We start from the raw sequence: 13,208 nt of genomic DNA on the forward strand, positions 1-13,208 counted from the left end.
TATCTGAAGGCCAGGTCCTTGCCCAAAATATGTGGGCCTTGTTCTAGGTCAGCTACAGGTCAGGATTTAAACAGTCTCCATTTTGAAAAATACTTTTTTGGCTCTGAGTTAGAATTCTTAGCAAACGGATTATTCAATTAAAGCAGGCTGCTTAAGATGTAGTAAAAACATAAAACTATAAATTCATAAATGCAATTAAAGACAAAAAAGTGTCTGAAAACATTACAGCTGATCATTCCTTTGAGGTTGATTTTACGCGGCTTTAAGTCACAACACTGAATATGCAATATTTCAATGTTACCACAAACTGAGTAATGCGCAAAACCTGTACTCAAAATACACCTAAATGTTATTACATTGTGATATTTAAGGACGATAGTCTAATCATAAAGCCATGCAAATCAACATGTATCATAACGATTTTCTGTTTCACTACTACACAGATTTAGACTATGGCAACAAATAATCAAGTTCTAATAAGAGAGACTCGACCTTATTCACTGAGGCCAGTCCCAGTCAGGTGTACCAGTGTCTATATCTAAAGGGTGGAGTCGTATATGGAGTTGCATTACTTTTGTTGTTAACCCCTACTCCTTCAGACATACAGGAGACAGTGGCGGTCCTACCCAGCAGGCAGAGGGGAACATTACCTTGCCCCGACCTTGTTCCGCCCTTGTGGCCCAGACAGACAAATCCCCAAAGATTACATGTATAAAGCAAGAGGGTGTGTGCTTGGTTCAAAAGTACACCACCACACAAGATCACAAGAGTGTGAGGCCTACTGTCAAAGCAGTGTTTTTCAGCTGGGGTTTAATGACATATTTCCTCCAACAGGATGCTCTCCGAAAAATGGCAGGAAAACACTATTCCAAAACAATTTATATTAAACTGTGAATGACAAGACTTGAAAACTCATGGAGGCTACTGGCTCAGTAGCTAAACTAAATACAATTTCAAATGCCAAAAGTCCACTAGGGGCTCTTCAACAAGCTTACAGCACTGAACTACGTGCTGCCCTGGCCTGAATGGGCTGGATGCTGTGAGAGCGGTATGCTTGGCCCCTCTCTGAGCCAGTCAGAGATGGTTGTGAACTCTGGGGGAATCCGAGACTGATTAGGCCATGTCCCGGCGCCGTCATTAGCGCACAGTGGAGACTCAGCTTAATGGAGAGACACATCGCCGCTAATTGCCTCAATTTGGATGAAGCCTTGTGACAGCTCTATGGTGAAGAAGGGCACACACAAGGTCAATTGTCTTGCGATGGAATACTAAACTCATTTCTGATGTGTTATGACTGACTAAGCAGACGCTTATGAAGAAGGAAGGGTCATTATTTTAGAGTTCAGAGTGTACTTCACAACAGAAGGCTCTTTCCGCCTCAATGAACCATTTTAATTTATCAAATCATATCATTTCAACTTCCGTAATCTTGACGTCAAGTTTGTCAATTTGACTTCATAAAACCTTGCCAATATTCTATACACATGAATTGTTTATGAACAAGCAACAAGCAACATGCAGAAAAGTACAAGACAAGCAGTTTACGAGTTCACGATCAAACAAAAATACCGCCAAATTCAACAAATGGAATAATAATGGTTCCTTTATACAAAAGATTATTGTCCTCCAAGACATTTGTATACATAAAGAACACCAAACAAACTTAACTTCTAATACTATAAATATATATATGTAGAAATGTCTATAGTCTTTATGTATAAAAATGTCTTGGAGGACAATTGAAGTAGAAGTTTACAAACACCTTAGCCAAATACATTTAAACTAAGCGAATATACAGTGAATTATAAGTGAAATAATCTTTCTGTAAACAATTGTTGGAAAGATTACTTGTGTCATGCACAAAGTAGATGTCCTAACCGACTTACCAAAACTATAGTTTATTAACAAGAAATTTGTGGAGTGGTTGAAAAACGAGTTTTAATGACTCCAACCTAAGTGTACGTAAACTTCTGACTTCAAATGTATATTATTAGAATACAAGATAGAAAGGTTATTATACTGTGTATATATATAGATATATATATATATATACAGTACCAGTCAAAAGTTTGGACACACCTACTCATTCAAGGGTTTTTCTTTAATTTTACTATTTTCTACATTGTAGAATAATAATGATGACATCAAAACTATGAAATAACACATATGGAATCATGTAATAACCAAAAAAGTGTTAAACAAATCAAAATATAATTTAAATTTGAGATTCTTCAAAGTAGCCACCCTTTGCCTTCATGACAGCTTTGCACACTGTTTTATATACAGTTGAAGTCGGAAGTTTACATACACTTAGGTTGGAGTCATTAAAACTTGTTTTTCAACCCTTCCACAAATGTCTTGTTAACAAACTATAGTTTTGGCAAGTCGGTTAGGACATCTACGTTGGCAATGACACAAGTCATTTTTCCAACAATTGTTTACATACAGATTATTTCACTTATAATTCACTGTATCACAATTTCAGTGGGTCAGAAGTTTATATACACTAAGTTGACTGTGCCTTTAAACAGCTTGGAAAATTCCAGAAAATGATGTCATGGCTTTAGAATCTTCTGATAGGCTAATTGACATCATTTGAGTCAATTGGAGGTGCACCTGTGGATGTATTTCAAGGCCTACCTTCAAACTCAGTGCCTCTTTGCTTGACATCATGGGAAAATCAAAAGAAATCAGCTAAAAATTGTAGACCTCCACAAGTCTGGTTCATCCTTGGGAGCAATTTCCAAATGCCTGAAGGTACCACGTTCATCTGTACAAACAATAGTACGCAAGTATAAACACCATGGGACCACGCAGCCGTCATACCGCTCAGGAAGGAGACGCGTTCTGCCTCCTAGAGATGAACGTACTTTGGTGCGAAAAGTGCAAATCAATCCCAGAACAACAGCAAAGGACCTTGTGAAGATGCTGGAGGAAACGGGTACAAAAGTATCTATATCCACAGTAAAACGAGTCCTATATCGACATGACCTGAAGCTGCTCAGCAAGGAAGAAGCCACTGCTCCAAAACCGCCATTAAAAGAGCCAGACTACAGTTTGCAACTGCACATGGAGACAAAGATCGTTCTTTTTGGAGAAATGTCCTCTGGTCTGATGAAACAAAAATAGAACTGTTTGGCCATAATGACCATCGTTATGTTTGGAGTAAAAAGGGGGAGACTTGCGAGCCAAAGAATACCATCCCAACCGTGAAGCACGGGGGTGGCAGCATCATGTTGTGGGGGTGCTTTACTGCAGGAGGGACTGATGCACTTCACAAAATAAATTGCATCATGAGGAGGGAATATTATGTCGATATATTGAAGCAACATCTCAAGACATCAGTCAGGAAGTTAAAGCTTGGTCGCAAATGGGTCTTCCAAATGAAGAAGCATACTTCCAAAGTTGCTGCAAAATGGCTTAAGGACAACAAAGTCAAGGTATTAGTGGCCATCTCAAAGCCCTGACCTCAATCCTATAGAAAATGTGTGGGCAGAACTGAAAAAGCGTGTGTGAGCAAGGTGGCCTACAAACCTGACTCAGTTACACCAGCTCTGTCAGGAGGAATGGGCCAAAATTTACCCAACTTTTTGTGGGAAGCTTGTGGAAGGCTACCCGAAACGTTTGACCCAAGTTAAACAATTTAAAGGCAATGCTACCAAATACTAATTGAGTGTATGTAAACTTCTGACCCACTGGGAATGTGATGAAAGAAATAAAATCTGAAATAAATCATTCTATCTACTATTATTCAGACATTTCACATTCTTAAAATAATGTGGTGATCCTAACTGACCTAAGACTGGGAATTCCTACTAGGATTAAATGTCAGGAATTGTGAAAAACTGAGTTTAAATGTATTTGGCTAAGGTGTATGTACACTTCCGACTTCAATATATATATATATATATATATATATATATATATATATATATATATATTATATACAGTGCATTCGGAAAGTTTACAGACCCCTTGACCTTTTTTTTCTCCAGATTTTGTTACCTTACAGCCTTATTCAAAAATGTATATAAAAAAACAATACCCCATAACGACAAAGCGTAAAACAGGTTTTTACATTTTTGCAAATGTATTAAAAATAAAAAACAGAAACAACTTATTTATATAAGTATTCAGATCCTTTGCTAAATATTCATACCCATTGACTTTTTTCACATTTTGTTACATTACAGACTTATTCTAAAATTGATTAAATCGTTTTTTCCCCTCATGAAACTACACACATTTTGATGTGTTACTTCAATCCAAAATGTATTAAATTGATTTGTTCTCACCCATCTACTCACAATGCCTTATAATGACAAAAAGAAAACATGATTTGAGAAATGTTTTGCAAATTGATTGAAAATGAAAATGAAATATCTCATTTAAATAAGTATTCACATCCCCGAGTCAATACTTTGTAGATGCACCTTTGGCAATGGTTACAGCTGTGAGTCTTTCTGGGCAAGTCTTGAAGAACTTTCCACACCTGGACTGTGCAACATTTGCCCATTATTCTTTTCAAAATTCTTTAAGCTCTGTCAAATTGGGTGTTGATCATTGCTATTCAACCATTTTCAGGTCTTGCCATATATTTTCAAGTAGATTTAAGTCAACACTGTAACTCAGCCACCCAGGAACATTCACTGTCTTCTTGGTAAGCAACTCCAATTGTAGATTTGGCCTTGTGTTTTAGGTTATTGTCCTGCTGTAAGGTGAATTCATCTCTCAGTCTCTGGTGGGAAGCAGCTTTTCCTGTATGATTTTGCCTGTGCTTAGCTCAATTCCATTTACTCTTTATCCAGAAAAATTCCCCAGTCCTTAACGATTACAAGCATACCGATAACATGATGCAGCCACCACTATGCTTGAAAGTAGTTTGGAGTGGTGCTCAGTAATGTGTTGTATTGGATTGACCCCAAACTTAACACTTTTTATTCAGGACAAAATGTTAATTGCTTTGCCACATTTTTTGTAGTATTACTTGGTGCCTTGTTGCAAACAGGATGCATGTTTTGGAATATTTGTAGTCTGTACAGGCTTCCTTCTATTCACTCTTGTCAATTAGGTTAGTATTGCAGAGTAACTACAATGTTGTTGATCCAACCTCAGTTTTCTCCTCTCACAGCCATTCAACTCTATTACTGTTCGAAATTCACCATTGGCCTCATGGTGAAATCCCTGAGCGGTTTCCTTCCTCTCTGGCAACTGAGTTAGGAAGGACACCTGTATCTTTGTAGTGACTGCGTGCATTGATTGTAAGGAAGTCTGTGTGTAGCTGGTGTATAGGAGTCAGGCGCAGGACAGCAGATAGGAGTAAATAACCGTATTTTACTCAACATATAATAAATGCAATACAAAAACAGAGCCCACAATAACGGACCTTCCTACATAGAAACAATCACTCACAAACAAACATGGGGGAACAGAGGGTTAAATAATGAACAGGTAATTGGGGGATTGAAACCAGGTGTGTAGACAAAGACAAAACAAATGGAAAATGAAAATTGGACGCCGCCCGAACCAGGAGAGGGACCGACTTCGGCGGAAGTCATGACAGTACCCCCCCCCCCCTTGACGCGCGGCTCCAGTAGCGCACCGACACCGACCTCGGGGACGACCGGGAGGACGAGATGCAGGGCAATCCGGATGGAGACGGTGGAACTCCCACAGCAACAAAGGGTCCAAGACGTCCTCCACCGGCACCCAGCATCTCTCCTCCAGACCGTATCCCTCCCACTCCACGAGGTACTGAAGGCCCCTCGCCTGACGCCTCGAGTCCAGGATGGCTCGAACAGCATACGCTAGGGCCCCCTCGATGTCCAGAGGGGGCAGAGGAACCTCCCGCACCTCACACTCCTGGAGTGGACCAGCCACCACTGGCTTGAGGAGAGACACATGGAACGAGGGATTAATACGGTAATCTGGGGGAAGCTATAACCTGTCGCATACCTCGTTCAGTCTCCTCAGGACTTTGAATGGCCCCACACACCGCGGACCCAGCTTCCGTCAGGGCAGGCGGAGGGGCAGGTTTTGGGGCGAGAGCCAGACCCGGTCTTCAGGCGCGAACACCAGGGCCTCACTGCGGTGGCGGTCGGCGCTCGCCTTCTGCCGCCTCACGGCCTGTTGCAGGTGCACATGGGCGGCGTCCCAGGTCTCCTCCGAGCGCTTAAACCATTTGTCCACCGCAGGAGCTTCGATCTGGCTCTGATGCCATGGTGCCAGAACCGGCTGATACCCCAGTACGCACTGGAAAGGAGGAGTGGCGGAGTGAGTTTTTGGCCATCTCTTCCCAGGGGATGAACGCCGCCCACTCCCCCAGCCGGTCCTGGCAATATGACCGCAGAAACCTACCCACATCCTGATTTACTCTTTCCACCTGCCCGTTACTCTCGGGGTGAAAACCTGAGGTGAGGCTGACCGAGACCCCCAGATGTTCCATGAACGATCTCCAGACCCTGGACGTGAACTGGGGACCCCGATCAGAGACTATATCCTCAGGCACCCCGTAGTGCCGGAAGATGTAAGTGAACAGGGCCTCCGCAGTCTGTAGGGCCGTAGGGAGTCCGGGCAAAGGGAGGAGACGGCAGGACTTAGAAAAGCGATCCACAACGACCAGGATCGTGGTGTTGCTCTGTGATGGAGGAAGATCTGTCAGGAAGTCCACGGACAGGTGCGACCACGGCCGTTGTGGAATGGGTAGGGGTTGTAACTTCCCTTTGGGCAGGTGCCTGGGAGCCTTGCACTGGGCACACACCGAGCAGGAGGAAACATAAACCCTCACGTCCTTGGCCAAGGTGGACCACCAGTACTTCCCACTAAGGCAACGCACCGTCCGACCAATGCCAGGGTGACCAGAGGAGAGTGACGTGTGGGCCCAATAGATCAAACGGTCGCAGACAGCAGACGGAACGTACAGGCGTCCAGCTGGACACTGGGGGGGAGTGGGCTCTGTGCGTAATGCCCGCTCTATGTCCGCCTCCAACTCCCACACCACCGATGCCACCAGGCAAGAGGCCAGAAGTACGGGAGTGTGATCCATGGACCGCTCCTCTGTGTCATACATCCTGGACAGTGCGTCTGTCTTAGCGTTCTGGGAACCTTGTCTGTAGGACAGAGTGAAAACAAAACGTGTAAAGAACATGGCCCACCTTGCCTGGCGAGGGTTCAGTCTCCTTGCCGCCCGGATGTACTCCAGATTGCAGAGGTCCGTCCAGATGAGAAAAGGGTGTTTAGCCCCCTCAAGCCAATGTCTCCATGCCTTCAGAGCCTTGACAACAGCCAACAGCCAACAGCCAACAGCTCCCGGTCCCCCACATCATAGTTTCGCTCCGCCAGGCTGAACTTCTTCGAAAAGAAAGCACAGGGGCGGAGCTTTGGTGGCGTGCTCGAGCGCTGAGAGAGCACGGCTTCTATCCCAGCCTCGGACGCGTCCACTTCCACTATGAACGCCAAAGAGGGATCTGGAGGAGCCAGCACGGGAGCCGAGGTAAACAGAGGCTTCAGGTGACCAAAAGCCATGTCTGCTTCAGCGGACATCTGCCAATTGGTGCCCTTTGCTAGGCATTGGAAAACCTCCCTGTTCTTTGTGGTTGAATCTGTATTTGAAATTCACTGCTCGACTGAGGGACCTTACAGATAGATGTATGGGGTACAGAGATTAGGTAGTCATTAGAAAATCCTGTTAAACACTATTATTGCAATCACACTGAGTCCATGCAACTTATTATGTTACTTGTTAAGCACATTTTTACTCCTGAACTTATTTAGGCTTGCCATAAAAAAGGGGTTGAATACTTACTGACTCAAGACATTTCAGCTTTAAATGTTTTATTAATTTGCAAAATAAAGAAAAAACATGATTCCACTTTGACATTTTGGGGTATTGTGTGTAGGCCAGAGAAAAAACATCTACATTTAATACATTTTAAATTCAGGCTGTAACACAACAAAATGTGGACAAAGTCAAGGGGTGTGAATACTTTCTGAAGGCACTACAGTATATGTTGTAGGAAAACACAAATATAACATTTGTCATTTCTCTCTTAGCCATCCTAAGTGGGAAATTAAGAAACAATTGAGGCTGATGGAAATGTTCTAAAGGTTTGAGAAATACAAAATGACATTTAAAGAAGACGTGTGTGTTCAGACCTCAGACGACTCTGTAGACTACAGTTCCTCCAAAAATGACAATTGAACACATTTCCATTTACTAAAATGTAAATAAAAATGCATGGTAATTTCATGAGTGTTCTTTTTTATGTATAATCCACCATTTAAAGGATTTATTGATTGTACCCAATACAATAATGTGATACATTTGCTGTAAGTTAACCATAAATGTTAAAGTTGTGATGGGACCAGGGCTAGCACTAGCCTTTCGGGGACCCTACAGTAAGTAAGATTTGGTTGGGGGCCCCACCACCTCACGGGCAAAGCATTTTAGTGCCCCACCCCTTGATGTGGAAGAGAACATTTTTACGTTTTAAAGTTAATTTCCTTAAATTCCACAGATCTTGCCAATGGACATAGAGAAAATTCTGCCTTGGCACATGCTCTTCGTGTTCAGTAGGTAATTCGGTAATGATTACTATAAGTTTAGATAGCTGGCTAGACTAATTTATCAATCCAACAAATGTTAGCTGACATGGGCTAACATAACAGGAAAACTGCTGATGCAAAACCACATTTCGAATTTTGAAATTGCAACTTGTATATTGTATTCTAACTCTCAACAGTAAGTTGAGACCCAGACTGAGTTCCTAAAAGCAGCCAGGGGCCTAAGCGACGGCTTATGTGCGCTATTGACTAGGGCCAGCCCTGGATGGGGCAAATATGCTTTTTTTCCCCAGAAATGAAGTGGAAAGGACCAGGGATAAGCTGCTTTCGCGTGAGGAGCGCTGAGGACCATGGAATGAGTGGATCTGACAACGGGGAGGAGGGCTGTATGTTTTTCTCTTTGGAGACACCAGTGGTGGCACGTTCAACCGCTGAACCTGCTGGCCAATCACCTCCTCCCGTTTGGCCTGTCACCCTACATCAGCAAGGTCAGAGGGCTAGGCGCCTCGCAATTAATGAGGCGGCACTGTCTCAGCTACGTAACAAACTCAACTAACTCCACTAAAAGTTCATGTCACATAAAACTACATGTAAAGCAATGTAAAGTGTATCTAACCATGCCCTTTGTTTTTTTTTTACTTTGATTGGTATCTATAACATGGACGGAAAAAAATAAGATCAGTTTTATTAGACAAATAAGCACACAATTCCCCGTTGTAACTGTTCACCCTTGTAATCAGATCATGCTTCATGAGGAGTCAGGAACAAAGGGATGCAAATTCAAATTAAATCTGCAGCGGGGTACTTGGCCGTTTGATCGCTGGGCCCTTTCATGCACTTTAATCACTCCTGACAGCCCTTTCTAACAGATTCTGTGACAAACTTCTCAATTTTACTTGGGATTTTTGAACTTTACTTGCTCCTCCGGGTCTGTCAAACAATTCAAATCAATGACCCAATTGACCAGTGGGCCCCTTGTTGATAACCTCAATGAGCTCTATGTGCCATTCATTGTGTGAGGCAAAATGCTGATAGCCTTTTCTGGTAATTAAACATTCATTTCCCGCTGAATACAAACACCGGGTGGCTGATTCACATCAAATGTGGGGACCTCCACTGCACTGTAGCAGAGCAGAGCCGCAGGTGCAGGGGGGACCGCGCGACCCCAGACTTTCCCACATACTGGACAACTCATTAGGTCATCGTAATAAGGAAGCACATTTTGTTTTATCAAAAAAATCTCATTATTTCTTCAACAAAGACGCACAGTGACCTAATTGATGCCGTAGCTGCCCCCTTGTTATCTGAATATCCTTTATATAATGCCTGTCTAATTGCAACTTTGAGCTAACTACTTCCGCGCCATTCTGTGCACATATTTTACCCGTGCAAGTGTAAGGGGAGCTAAAGAGAACTGGCCTGGACCTCACCCACTCCTTTCCCCATGATATGTGTGCGAGTGAAGCAGAAACTCTGCCATGTTTTGCAGCTCAGTGGTGCATTCTGTATTCCACAATAAAGTATATGTATCTGAATACCAATTTTGTGAAGGGAATTATTTCTAAATTATGGATTTAAGGGGTTGCAACTGTGTTGACTTTCTAAAATCGTTGACACTTCCACCCGATAATGCCCCACCACTACGCCTTGTTCTCTGTCGGTAGTCTGCCGCTGTGCGTGTCAGCGTGATTTCGGGAGGACCCCCCTCTCTCTCCCCTGGTAATATGAATGCTAATCCTGCGGAGGCCTTGGCTGGTCAGCTCCGTCCTTGAGTAGGGGGTCAGGGGGAGCCGAGGGGGCAAGTGGACTCGTGGACGGGGAGGAATCTAATAGCACCTCTCTGGTAGGGGCTCAGGGTATTAAAGCAGGAGGATTAAGAGGGTTAGTCTGAGGAAAGACAGGGCACAGTGCCCCCCACCCTCAGCGTGAGAGGTATGCTGAGCTCTCAAGTCTCACATGGTTACCATTCAGATTAGGGAAAGACTCCTAAAAAGCGAGGATGGGAAGGTGGAGAGGAGAGGGGAGGGAGGGGAGGCTGCTCTGACCTCTGGGCCCTACAACAACCATCTCATCATCTGCTCTCTGATTCACACCAGTCAGTCCGTCGAAGCCCAGAGCTGGCCCTATCGAGCGGTCTGTCTGTCTGACAAGGCACAAAGAAGACTAATGGAACACGTAAAGACACTGGGCTATGACAGAGGACACACATAGAACTCCCCAACTAATACTGAATTGCATTGAAAAAAAATGCATAGAAAATTCATGGTTGCACCAACTCTGGGGTTTAAACTTGAATGTGTGTGTGTGTGTGTGTGTATCTGGTTGGTATGACAGAGAGTGAAGGATAAGCTGATTAAAGCCTTTAAAGCGGCAGGTCTGAGTGCTGCTCGGCCGACGCCTCCTCTTAAGCCTCTGACTCTCATTCAGCCTCATGTTCCTGAGCACAGAGGAAAGACATGCACCATCTCTGAATCATCTACCTATTGATCTCCCATCAGAGTAAAGAGGGGCATCCATGACAACTGAAACACACAAACACATAGCAACCCTGTCTCATTTTCTTCAACCATTAACGTCAGCGTTGACTACCAGCTTTGCGATGGTGTCAACAACAGCTTTAATGGCAGTGACATATTTCCTGCATTTGTGCGTCACACTGTGGATTGGTGTATAGTATGTATCAAGTTTCTCAATTAAACTGCGTGTTTGTATTGGAAAATGTCACATAGGACATAATAAAACAGGAAAGTAATACCCATGAATGAGTCACGTAATAGAAATCATTGAACAAATTACACATGCAAAACCCTTGTCATAACAAGTGCCACAGTTAAGTAATAGCCTAGTCAATGTAATGTCTACAGCCCAAATTGTGACATAATAAAATACCAATTATAGTAGTGCAATGATCTTTGATTCTACAGAAAACTGAGAAACAGATTCTCAAACTATTCCACATTAGCCACATGGGTGGTTCCAAGAACAGACTTTCTTTTTCAGTCATGGACGTCAATTTGTCTGGTCCAACTGTCTTTAACAAACACCTTGATGTCAACTCAAAGGCCTTGACTGGGGATCACCTCCACTCTTGGAGTTGACGTCCGACTTCAAAGTAATAAGCTGAAAGGCAAAACCTCTCAACCATAAAGATGATCACCGCACAAGTCAGACCACACACATCTATATGAAGCCTGAGGAGGAAAAGCCATTCCATTATGGGGGGGGGCATCAGCCAATATACATTTGAAGTCGGAAATGTACATACACTTAGGTGGAAGTCATTAAAACTCGTTGTTCAACCACTCCACAAGTTTCTTGTTAACAAACTATAGTTTTGGCAAGTCGGTTAGGGCATCTACTTTGTGCATGACACAAGTAATTTGTCCAACAATTGTTTACAGACAGATTATTTCACTTATAATTCACTGTATCACAATTCCAGTGGGTCAGAAGTTTACATACACTAAGTTGACTGTGCCTTTAAACAGCTTAGAAAATGTCATGGCTTTAGAAGGTTCTGATAGGCTAACTGACATCATTTGAGTCAATCAGAGGTATACCTGTGGATGTATTTCAAGGCCTGCCTTCAAACTCTGTGCTTCTTTGCTTGACATCATGGGAAAATCAAAATAAATCAGCCAAGACCTCAGAAAATAATTGTAGATCTCCACAAGTCTGGTTCATCCTTGGGAGCAATTTCCAAACGCCTGAAGGTACCTCGTTCATCTGTACAAACAATAGTATGCAAGTATAAACACCATGAACCACGCAGCCGTCTTACTGCTCAGGAAGGAGACGCTTTCTGTCTCCTAGAGATTCATGTATTTTGGTGCGAAAAGTTCAAATCAATCCCAGAACAACAGCAAAGGACCATGTGAAGATGCTGGAGGAAACAGGTACAAAAGTATCTGTATCCACAGTTAAACGAGTCCTATATCAACATAACCTGAAAGGCCGCTCAGCAAGGAAGAAGCCACTGCTCCAAAACCGTCATTAAAAAGCCAGACTACAGTTTGCAACTGCATATGGGGACAAAGATCGTACTTTTTGGAGAAATGTCCTCTGGTCTGATGAAACAAAAATAGAACTGTTTGGCCATAATTTCCATCGTTATGTTTGGAGGAAAAAGGGGGATACTTGCAAGCCGAAGAACACCATCCCAACCGTGAAGCACGGGAGTGGCAGCATCATGTTGTGGGGGTGCTTTGCTGCAGGAGGGACTGGTGCACTTCACAAAATAGATGGCATCATGAGGGAGGAAAATTATGTGGATATATTGAAGCAACATCCCAAGACAGGAAGTTAAAGCTTGCTCGCAAATGGGTCTTCCAAATGGACAAGGACCCCAAGCATACTTTCAAAGTTGTGGCAAAATGGCTTAAGGACAACAAAGTCCTCAAAGCCCTGACCTCAATCCTATAGAACATTTGTGGGCAGAACTGAAAAGGCGTGTGCGAGCAAGGAGGCCTACAAACCTGACTCAGTTACACCAGCTCTGTCAGGAGGAATGGGCCAAAATTCACCCAACTTATTGTGGGAAGCTTGTGGAAGGATACCCGAAATGTTTGACCCAAGTTAAACAATTTAAAGGCAATGGTACCAAATACTAATTGAGTGCATGTAAACTTCTGACCCACTGGGAATGT

The sequence above is a fragment of the Salmo salar genome, chromosome ssa18 (assembly GCF_905237065.1).
Source record: "Salmo salar chromosome ssa18, Ssal_v3.1, whole genome shotgun sequence".
In the NCBI taxonomy this organism is placed as follows: Eukaryota; Metazoa; Chordata; class Actinopteri; order Salmoniformes; family Salmonidae; genus Salmo; species Salmo salar.